At 41.0% G+C, this 12,102-nt stretch overlaps 1 protein-coding gene across 13 annotated transcripts in view; it reads right to left on the reverse strand.

Annotated features, from left to right (window-relative positions):
• Positions 1 to 12,102, reverse strand: part of ESRRG (estrogen related receptor gamma) — a 496,182-nt gene that overhangs the window by 274,434 nt on the left and 209,646 nt on the right. The window lies entirely within an intron of this gene.

Consider the following 12,102-nt stretch of genomic DNA (forward strand, 5'->3'; position numbering starts at 1 on the left):
GAAAGTGATATTTACTGTGGCATAAAAAATACAGTTGCTATGGACCTGAAATGAGGAATGACAGAGAGGCCCTCATACTAGTCTTCCCCATTCAATTTTCAAAAGATACATACTGCACTGTCTAATTCTCAAAATGAATTAAAATCTATCAGTGTTTAGTGGTCTCTGCAATCAACTAGAAGTGCATTCAGTACCAGGGAACTAATGGCCTGCTCAGCTCACATAAATTCAGTGAACATTTAGGAAACTTGTTGGTTATTCTGGAATCTACTGGTAACAAAAAACCCAAAAGAAATGTTAGAAACTGTTTGGAACAGTGTGTGTGGACTTTTACAACTCACAAACAGGTAGTGGCAACGATCAAACCATTCTTTGTCATTGGGTGAGGCCTCAGCAGTTGCTGAAAACCGTTTAGAGCAGGAATGGAGAACTTGTAGTTCTCCAGAAGTTGTTGGACTACAATTTACACATCCCTGACCACTGGCCACATTTGCTGGAGCTGCTTGGAATGTTAATCCAACAGCATCTGGAGAGCTGTAGGTTCCCCATCCTTGTTTTAGAGGGTGAAACTCTTGCACAGGGCATGCCAGTTCCCAGCTCCATCTACATAGCAACAGATACGGAAGGGGGAAATCCACTTGCAGGTTGCAGCCCTTCCCAAAAGCCAAACTTAAAATGGAGGAAATGTTGTAAGGCTGAAGAGTTTAGGATACAGATCTGAAGTGATATCTAATATTTTGCCGTTAAAACAGGCAAAGCAGAAACTTGAATCTGTTCCCCATCTCAAAAATTGCTGTGACAAATGTAAAGCGCTTTGCACAAAGTAGTAATACTTTTCCAAGAAAACATAAAGTCATCAAATCTTGGGCTAAAGGGAAGTTTCTTGCTACCACAGTTCACACTAGAGTCTCTCTTGGTCTATGGACAGGAAGGCCCCTGCACTAGGACAGAAGCTAACATCCCAGAGTTATGGCCTGCATACTTGGCGATAACCCAGGCAGTGGTGGTTTGTGCAGTGGTTTGCTTTCAAATTCCAAAGGTCACTGCTAAGTGCTACTGAATGGTGGAGGAGATCCAACACTGTCATTGTAGGGCTTTACAAAATTGAAGCAGGAGCCCAGTGGATGAACATGTCCACCCACCTCATGAAATATGTAATGCAGCTGCTTGGGGGCAATCAAAGGCCTTGGACCCATTCAGCTTCTTCTATTGAATTTTAAAGGATTACTCTGTTTCCTGTGACGAAAGTACATTTTTGTCATTCCTGATTAATCCCCCAGCTAATGTTTAGAAAGGTGACTTTTTGGCACTGATCAGATTTGACAAAGTAGTTTCAAGCTAAGTAATGTCTAACTATTTATAAGATTCGTCATGCTTCTTTTTTTAGAAATGGCGTTTAGATTAGCTATAGGGCTAATTTATTGTCTTGCAACTTCATTCTGGGACTTGCATGCAGTATTTGAATCACATAAAAGAAAACCATATGCATATCAGGTTTCCAATAACTGATCTCATCCAGGAATGGATGCCAAATTATCTAATTCTGGCTGTAAGGGCTGAGGTTAACTCCTTACACTCACAGTTCTTGCCATTCAAAGTGGTTTGCTGCAGATTTGGTATGTATTTTTGCTCCATGGCTAACACACTTTCTCACTCTATTTGGATCAGCATAATCTCTGATGGAATACTTTACCATCAGACCTTATGAAACTTGATTTTTCAAGCTGCTCCAAATACTACGACTGACACTGTAAAAGGAAATAGCAAAGATCCTTATAAGCTGTTCATCAGACCTCAAATCTTCTGATAATAAAATCCTTGTAGGAGCCCAAGTGCCTTAAGGTTCAGCTGTGTTGACTTCAATCAAAATTACTCATAACGTGCATGAGAAAAATCGGCTACAAAAATATCCACTGATCTTGCAGGAAAGAATGAGCAATATGCTTGTTTTGTACACTTATACATAATAGATTTCCAGAACTGGAAGATACCTCTTGAATCAACTAGACTAATATCCTAAAAGCACCATAGTGTTGATTTGTAGCATCCAAGTGCACAGCGGAATGATGAGGAATACGTGCCAACATGCTCTATATTGCTTTATTTACATTTCAAAGCTGGTAGATTACAGAAAACCATCTTGTCTCTGCCGGAGCAGAAAACTGCATCCTCTCTCCTCTGAAGCTCAGAGAGAAACACACTGAGAACAGTGAAAAACAGGAAACCAGTGTACGTCACATCCAGCCTCCCCTTTCCCGTGGGAAACACAACAGCGATGCTGTCTGTGGAATGTAAACATTGTCTTGTGACAAGCCTTTCGCTGCACAGTGAAGAGAGCAGAAACCAACATCCTCCCCCTTTCTGTGAACACCACTGGGCAGCGTGTTCGTACAATATCAGTACAAACCCAACTTCTGCACATAGGTACAGTGTTGATCCCTTGATACAATCTTGGACAATACATCAGCAGGAATTTCATTACCTGGCATATAGGACACCGTTACGAGTCCCTTCTGAATGCGTTCCCTAGCATGTTGCAACTTCAATTGCAAGTGCTTCGTGCTTTGCTTACAACCTTCAGAATTCAGCAAAGCCAAACATGCTTTGTTGTCCTGGTAAACCTGGATTGGACATTTGACAGGAATTTTCATGTCTTTGCACAATTGTAACAACCATTCACAATCCTTAAGTGAATAAGACAGTGCATTCAGTTCAGCTTCACAAGTACTTAAGCTAACTGTTGTTTGCTTCTTGCATGACCAATCAAATAGACCCTGATTGTACATGTAGCAAACTCCAGACGTACTTTTCCTGTCTGTAGTGTCACTTCCAAAACTTGCATCTGCAAATATCTCAAGACCACCAGACTTCTGATTGTTAAATCTCAGTCTGTAATGCATAGTGCCTTTCAAATACCGTGCTATGCGTTTCAGAGCTTTCCAATCCTTAACAGTAGGATTGTTGACTTGTCTGCTTAGCAAATTACAGCTAACAGCAATGTCTGGTCTTGAACATCTGGCAATGAAGTTTAGCTTGCCTAGCACACTTCTGTACAGTGTAGTGTCAGAAAATGCTTCTTCAGTGTCATCTACCTGATAACCTGTTATCATCGGTGTGTCTACAGGGTTAGCATCCATCAGGTTTAGTTTGCCTAACACATCAGCAATTTTCCGTGACTGGTGTACTAGAATGTTACCATCTTGATCTCTTTCTATTTCCAGAGATAGGTAGTTGTTTACCTCACCAAGATCTTTCATGTCAAAGTGCTCTTTCAGTTGAGCTAGGGCGTTATTGTACATTGTGACATCATCCCAAAAGAATAATAAATCATCAACATAAAACAAACAATACAGTTTCTTTTGCCCCTCCTCTTTGACAAATACACATGGATCAGCTTTCCCTTGCTTAAAACCTAGAGAAAACAATACTTCAGTGAGTTTTGTGTGCCAACACCGTGCACTTTGTTTGAGACCATAAAGGGACTTTTTCAGAGCACAAACAAATCCCTGTTTTACCTGTACGCCATCAGGTGGAAGCATATAAAGTGATTCATCTAGAGATCCGTACAGAAAAGCTGTATTCACATCATGGTGACTAATGTGTAGATTCTCCTCTGCAGCTAGCTTGAGCATAAGCCTAATGCTCTCATACCTCACTGTGGGTGAGTAGGTCTCGTGATAGTCTTCACCTGGTACCTGTGCAAAACCTCTGGCTACCAATCTGGCTTTGTGTCTGACTATCTTGCCATTTTGATCAGTCTTCGCTTTGAAGACCCATTTGCTTCCAAGCAGTTTCATTCCTGGAACTATTGGAACAAGTTCCCATGTTTTGTTCCTTTCCAAGGAATCAAGCTCAGCCTTCATGGCATTTAACCATGGCTCAGCTTCCTTTGAATCCAAATCCTGGATTTCTTGGAAACTTGAAGGCTCAAATACCTTCTTGGAGCTTTTAACAGCTGTTACTGCTATCTTAGCAAACTCATCAGCAAATCTCTTTGGAGGTTTGTGGTGAGTGAACCCACATGTCAGAACCAAAAATTTTCATGTGTTTGATGTATGGCTTCTTGCCAAACATCTTCTCATAGGGGGTACAACCAATCGCTGAAGATAACCTGTGATTATAACTGTAAGTGAAACATGAGAGAGCTTCGGCCCAATAACTCTCTGGAAGATTTGCATCATGTAGCAAGGTTTTTAACCCTTGAAGCAATGTTTGATTTGCCCGTTCTGCAAGTCCATTCTGCCATGGCGAGCGAGGACTAGACAAATCGTGTTGAATTCCTTTCTCAGTCAGAAAAGCTTCAAACTGCTGAGAAGTGAATTCCCCCCCGCGATCTGTGAAAAGAATTTTTACCTTCTTACCATGCACATTTTCCAACCAAGCACAGAATTCCTTGAACCTAGGAAAAGCCTCTGATTTCTGCTTGAGATTGTACACATGAATATACCTGGAAAATGCATCAACGAGAACCATGAAGTACCTATTTCCACCCAAAGAGGGCGCTAGTGGTCCAACCAAATCAGCATGAACAATTTGGTATGGTTCTGTAGCTTGCCTACTAGACACCTTACCTTTCGCAGCCATTTTCACCTTGTTTGCTGCGCATGCCTTACACTTCATGTGGTACCTGCAGGGTTTAATAGTCATACCTTCAACCAAGGCAGGCATTTTAGATACTGCCTCAAAACCCAAATGTCCAAATTTTCGATGAAAATCATGAATACATTCTGCATGCAAACATTTGTTAGAACCTGCAATGCAACAAGTGTCATCCTGCACAACATCATCATAATACAAAACATACAAACGATCAACATATTCAGCATACAATACATAATCATTTTTCTTTGTGATGATGCACCTTTTGTTCTTAAAGGAAACGTCAATGTTCCGCTCATTCAGCTGTCCGACGCTGAGCAGATTATGTTTAGCATCTGGAACATAAAGTACATTCTGTATCGATAAGTCCAAACTGTGAAGAACAACAGTTCCGTAGCCTTTACTGGGAATTGTGTGGTCATCCGCCTGGTGAATCGCACCTTCCTGCGGTGTAAAAGACACGAACAGTCGCTTATCGTTGCACATGTGGTGGGTTGCCGCTGAATCAACAACGAAGAAAGATCTAGACGTCTTCTGGACCTCTGCAACTTTTGGAGTGAAGCATGAGACCATTGCTTTGTGCTGCGTTGTCCTGGACACCGGACCTTTGCCTTTGCTCTGGCCTTTTCCACGCGATGAGCTTTCGCTGCGCTGCTCTGTCTTGGCCCTGGGATATCTGCATTCCCTCTTCATATGGCCTAGACGTCCACACGAGTAGCATTTCACTGCCTTCAAAGCTTTGGCGCCATCTGGTGGTTCCACTGCACTCAGGGATGACGTCTGTGAAGACTCCCCCTTTCCCATGCAGCTAGCACCCTGGCAATCTGCTTCATTCTGAATCATGGCAGTATCACAGGCTACTCTGAGCTGAGCATGTGGCTGATTGGCTTCAGATTCCCCACTTGCATCAGCCAGCCTTCTGCAGCTAGCCATCATATTATGCAGCTTGTTAAAATGAAACATGGTAGATCCAGCTTTTGTCCTCAAGTGTGCCTCTCTCAAAGCGTCCCAAATTTCTCTGGCTGAGGTCTTATCACGCAATAGACAGAGCTCTTCTGGGGATACTATCAATGTAAGAGTTCCCCTTGCTTTGGAATCCTTAGCTTTCCATGCATCTGTAACTGGAGCTGGGGGGGTGTCTGTAATAACTTCAAACAGACCCTCTTTCCGCAGAATAGCCTCTGCATAGATAACCCAGTCCGTATAATTTTTCTTATTGAGCTTGGGAATCCCACAAGCATCCTGAAGGGCCATCATGACTCTGGCATTAGCCTTCTGCATCATCTCTGCTGCTTTAAACAAGCTGCTTTATACAAGCTGCATCTCTGCTGCTTCAAGCCTCATTCCAAAGGCAAGTTCAAAACAGCTTTCTCTCTGCCCTAAATCATGCTGCGTCACTGTTATCAGCAGCTGCTTCAGCCCAAAAGTTACTTTCGATTTCCCCAGCATAGGCATAGCCGCTGCCTGTAGCCGGCAAACGGACATAAAAGTTCAAAGTCCAGCCATAAAGCCATTAAATAGAAGCTGGCAGGCTGCCCGGAGCAGTAGCACATACCTCATCAATCATCTTGACGCGCAGATACCGTCCGATCCGTCCCTCTGCATTCCGATCCTTTTTCCGGAATTCCAATGACTGCGTCTTCTGGGCCATAACCATAATGTTGATTTGTAGCATCCAAGTGCACAGCGGAATGATGAGGAATACGTGCCAACATGCTCTATATTGCTTTATTTACATTTCAAAGCTGGTAGATTACAGAAAACCATCTTGTCTCTGCCGGAGCAGAAAACTGCATCCTCTCTCCTCTGAAGCTCAGAGAGAAACACACTGAGAACAGTGAAAAACAGGAAACCAGCGTACGTCACATCCAGCCTCCCCTTTCCCGTGGGAAACACAACAGCGATGCTGTCTGTGGAATGTAAACATTGTCTTGTGACAAGCCTTTCGCTGCACAGTGAAGAGAGCAGAAACCAACACATAGCCTCCTAGACCAGTTCATTTGTTATGTTACCTGAAGATGGTCAGGCTTGTTCACATAGATACAAAAATGTGTTGAGTGATCAAATTCTATGTAGTGTTAATAGTTCATATCTCCATTGCGTTCTACCTTGCAGAGATGACGGTCTTAAGAGTACAAGTAATGAATACCAGCAGGTTAAGGAAGAATATCACATGAAATATTAGAAGTGGGTCACACAACACATTTGTGTCTCTGTGCATGTAGCCAGGGAAACTTTCACACAGGCAACATAACAAGGGAAACGAAAAATCACAGATAAAGCTAGCAGCAATTTACATGATTTCAGGTACTTGAAAAAAGTGTCACCACCATCTTGGAAACTGTCTTCAGCTTCAATCATGAACAGCCAATTCACATACTGTGTTGTCCATGTGAATGTATATGAAGAAGTAGTCAAAACCATTTGCATGAAAAAGAAAATGGCCTCTGTGAATCAGCCTTAGACAATGTGGGATAAAGAAATAATAAATAAAAACATTTAACAGGAATGGCATAAAAGTATTTATCCTATTTCTTTTTCCAGTCTTCTCCAGTGTTTTATCCCTGAGCAAATACCTGGGCTACAAGCTAGCTTCATTACTTGAAGAATTTTTCAAGCTATGGTTCCCCAAGACTACAGCTAACGTACTGCAGACCTCCGCTAAACAATCCATATTAGGCACGTCACTCTAAACGGGCAGCAGCAATTAACAATTTCTCTATTTGTTTATATAATAGGGCCAATGCCTTTTGAAGCACTTCAGAGCACTTAACTAAAGCAAACAAGCACTTGAACTTTGAATATCTAACAAGAGGAGCTATTGATAAGTATGACTTTACTTGGCAAATCTTAGTCGCTGACAACTTTAATTCAGTGGTCTTGGGGACAATTCGGACATCACTGCCTGTGATATTACATACTTCTCATATGACTTTAACATATCAGTTTGAAGTCATTTGCCACAGCCACTTCAGAAGAGAGTGATTTGGAGGAAAGATGCTGCAGTAGGGAGGGTGTGTGTAACTTTCCCCCCACTTACTAGCTTTCCACCACAACATTTTACCCAAACTGGTTTTCCCCATGATGGTGTGGGTTTCCAGACATACATTTGCAAAGGCGAATACACATCTGGAATCTTCCTTCGCAGCTGGAGTGTGGAAAGAATTGCAATGAGAAAAACACAAATGGGAAAGCCTTCTATCTACGTACCAAAACTGAACTCTCCCAAAGATGCTTTTCATTTTAAAAACTATGGGTTTTTTTGTAGCACATTACATCTCCATGTAAAATGTACAGTAGTTCAGCCCTTAGAGCCAACCTACACATTCAGCAAGATTATGTGGTCATAGACTCTACTATGTACTTCAAATTGCAGCGGTGATCTTGTTTTTGAATACTCCCCTTTTTAACATGATCCCTCCTTGGAGAAACTGGTCCATCAGGGAGAAATGTTCCGACCTAGACTTCTCACCAATGTACCTGTTTTTTGCAGAAGGGAATATTTATAGGGGAAGCATGCAGAAACATGATCTGCGGCTGCAGTCCAATGTGGCATTAACCCAGAACCCAAGGACCACGTGACTTTACATATAGATAACCCTATAACAAAAATCCAAGGCAAATTCTCTAATTTCTCTGCTATTTAATAATGAATCTATGTAATACTCCACTCTCTCACACAACTGTTGATGTTTCAAGCTATTTTACATAGAGAAGAAATTGGGATGACAGTGATGACAGTGAGGAAATAAAAATGAGGTCAAAGTACTACATTCTGAAAACTCCCAGTTCTTTACTTGCTTTCTATAAGAACTATGGATAATCAAAGTTGTGTCCCATTTATGGAGCCACATTTAAGTGGAAATCAACAAAGGCATCTTGTCCTCCTGAGTCTTGTCAGTTGTCAAGCACATGTTCAGAGCATCAACCACACTCCTGTTGAATTTGCTGTGAAGCTTGCAGATCTCATAGATAACAATATGAATGCATTGAACCACTGACAATGATCAACTGCAAAACACCACTTCACCATCATGGTGATGGGTTCTATTTTTGAATATAAAAAACTTGACAAGACAACTCAGATGGCTGCATAATTTCATTAATGTTGCAGACTCATTAATACCATATTTTTACCAGTGTATCATTCTACCGATCTGCATGACAATGGCTAATATAAGCATGTTCCTAGTCATGCAAATTAAATGCAATGCTCTCAGAAGCACTTTCCCTGCTTACTCCATCATCATCATTAATCTAATAATTTTGTCATGCAAATTTCTGACTGACCTTATGGAGGATCCTGCTGGCAGAAATGGGAAAGACCATTTTTGTCAATTCCCTCAGCAGCTCTTTCTTCTCTCGCATACTGGTCTAGGGGATCTCAGAATGGTTTTTTGGGGGAGGAAAATCCAGTGAAGGTGAAGGTCTCCTTCCCACTTCTTCTGGCAGGATCACTATGTAAGTGATCCAAACTACAGGATCCAAACTTATGTTTCCAGAAAAGTGGTTGCTCTTTTTAATGTCATGCTCCAACTCCATGTTTCTAAAATTAGAAATGGCATGACTATCCAATAGTTTAATTCACCATATCTATGGCAATATATTGTTATTCACCATACCTTTAAGGTATTTTCAGTTTAAGGAAGTATCTGCACATTTAATGTGCAGCCTGATCCTATCCATGATCACCTGAAAGTCCCATTTACTTCAACCAAGCATGCACAGGATTGCAATCTAACAGTCTTGCTGAGTTTCAATTCACCATCTATTTTTAGATGCTGTGGTACAGAGTGGGTCCCACTGCCATGTGATAAAATGTGCTAAGTACTTATCGTGCAAGAAATGGCTTTTTAAATTCTCTGAAATACTATTAGTTATAATTGGGTTTAATGCATAAAATGGCTGAGTAATTTAAATGTTTGAAAAAGAAAACAGTCTTTCCTAGAGTTTATGAAGTGGTAAGCTATTTCTCATAACGATTAACTGTGAATCATCATTTCAAACATGAGCATCTAGGAGCATATGCTCTATGCAACTGTTGCTGTGAGAGAGCTCATATTAACCAAATTAATGGGTTTAATTTTCATCACAGCCTGCATTTTTACACCAGCAAAAGTCCATTGACCTCTCAGCATAAATTCCTGGGTTTTGCTGGTAAAATAGATCTTTAGCCACCCTTGAATATATTTTTGAATTGCAAAATAAAATCAAACAGACTCTGTTATATGGGATGATCCAGTGCTCACCACAACCTTACTTTAAAAAAAGAACAACCTTACTTAAACTGCCATGTTGAGCTAAAAGCTTTGCTATGAAAACAAAGGGCTGGCCATATTAGACAGTCTGATTATATTGAGTTCAAAGGATGAACGGGAAGAGCTGCTGCAGGCAGAATTACTTTCTATACAGTGGTACCTCGGGTTAAGAACTTAATTCATTCCGGAGGTCCGTTGTTAACCTGAAACTGTTCTTAACCTGAAGCACCACTTTAGCTAATGGGGTCTCCCGCTGCTGCCGCACTGCTGGAGCACAATTTCTGTTCTCATCCTGAAGCAAAGTTCTTAACCCGAGGTAATATTTCTGGGTTAGCCTGAAGCGTCTGTAACTTGAAGCGTATGTAACCTGAGGTACCACTGTACTTGCCCCAACACTATCAGGCAGCAATCAGAAAAGCTTACTTTCTCTAATATATGTTAAATGGGAAATTATTCCTAATAAGATGAAAAACTAATCACTGGGTGCAGTTTCAGATACATCAGAGAAACCACCTTGAAAGAGAAGGTGGTCTCTGGCAACTTAAGTATACAAAACAAGTGACCAAAAAGTTCACTGATTTTGAGCAAATATTTCACTATAATTACTATCAGTGAAAGTTTCATGTAAATTACTGGCACACTGGTCTACAACACTTTGAAATATATAGACAAAAATATGACAAATGTTGGCAACATGTCAGAGAAAGAGGAAAATATTAGCATATGTGATGGAAGTTACCTCCAACTTTCCTGGAAGAACTAGGAAATATTACAGGTTGCTTTCATAGCTGTCAACCTTCCCTTTTTTCTGCGGGAAATTCCCTTATTCCAGTGCCGTTTCCCACTGCTTCCCGCTGCTATCCTGGATTCTTAGATATCCCGTAGACTGTCCCCGGGACAGGTGAGGCTGCTGATTTGAAAGTTGACATCTATGGGTTGCTTTGCACAAGCAGACTGTATCCTATGTTTACTTCCTGTAACAGACACCAAGGCACTAGGAAGCTTTAGCCTTTACTCTTTCAACAATAGCCTTATGTCATCAGACTTGATCAAAATTGCACAAGTGGATTTCTACTCATGCCTTAATTATTTGCTGTGCAGAAGAAAGCAATTCCAGGCTGGCTTGAGAACATACAGTACCAGTATTTTTACAAAGAGACACGAAAAGTAGACTATAGAACCAAATTACATGTGAGGCTAAGTTGCATGCCTTTAAAAGCTAAAAAACTAAGCATTTGCAGAGGCTTCAATCTAAGCAGAGAACCAGTGCAGGAGAGGATGAAGCTGCTTCTCCCTTTTCTCCTGGCCATTATTCTCCCCTAAGCTGCTTTCCACCTTGCAGAGAAGAGACTTGCGTATCCATATCTTCTCCTGCAGGTGGAAATGTAGTCTCTGGGGGCAACGTTTGGCAGGGAGAAAGACCAGTTGTATGTGAAAGGACTGTGCAGCCATTTTCCCTATCCACCATCATTGTCCCTCTGCTCAAGATTTGCATCTGCTTTTGGTTTTTAAAGAAAGAATGAAAGGAAGATATATGGGTGGACCTAGAATAGCCTCTGAAGCATTATATAACCTAACAGGAAACATTTCCTATTCTCACTGAGAAATGTCAAGATAATTTAAGCCTAGAATCTCAGCCAATGTTGTAGTCATATACTGATGACGATCAATCAGACACTAACATTATCGTAAGGCCGCATGCCTTGCACTTTTGTTTCATTTGCCTTTCAGTTAAAAGGAAATAATAGAAAGATACTGAAGAAGTGAAAAGCAATTTACTTGGTTTCTTGTAATACAGCTATAATAAATTACTTTTTTGTACTTTAGGTATCATTCTAAGCAATATGCTACCAGGGCTGTCTATTTCTTATAAGGAGAGTGGCTAACCTGTGGCCCTCCAGATATTGTTAAACTCCCATCTATCCCAGCCAGCATTGCCAATGGTCAGAGAGTTCTGGTATAGCAACAGCTAGAGGACCACAGGTTAATCTCTGCCTAACAGCTTATATATGGAAACCCCTAGCATAGTCGTTTACATATTTAGGCAGAAACCACCAATATTTATTTTATGGTTAAGAAGAATTTAGTAATTTTCCAACTCACAGTAACTTAGGAGATCATGTACAGGTCTGAAGGCTCTTTATATCAGCTTATGAAACTGTCTTATATTTTAGGCTCTTGCTCCAATTACACCAAGTGTGTGCTTCGCCCAGTCTGATAGAGTCCCTCATCCAATGTCTATTCA

This window comes from Podarcis cretensis (assembly GCF_951804945.1).
Source record: "Podarcis cretensis genome assembly, chromosome: 3".
Classification (NCBI taxonomy): domain Eukaryota; kingdom Metazoa; phylum Chordata; class Lepidosauria; order Squamata; family Lacertidae; genus Podarcis; species Podarcis cretensis.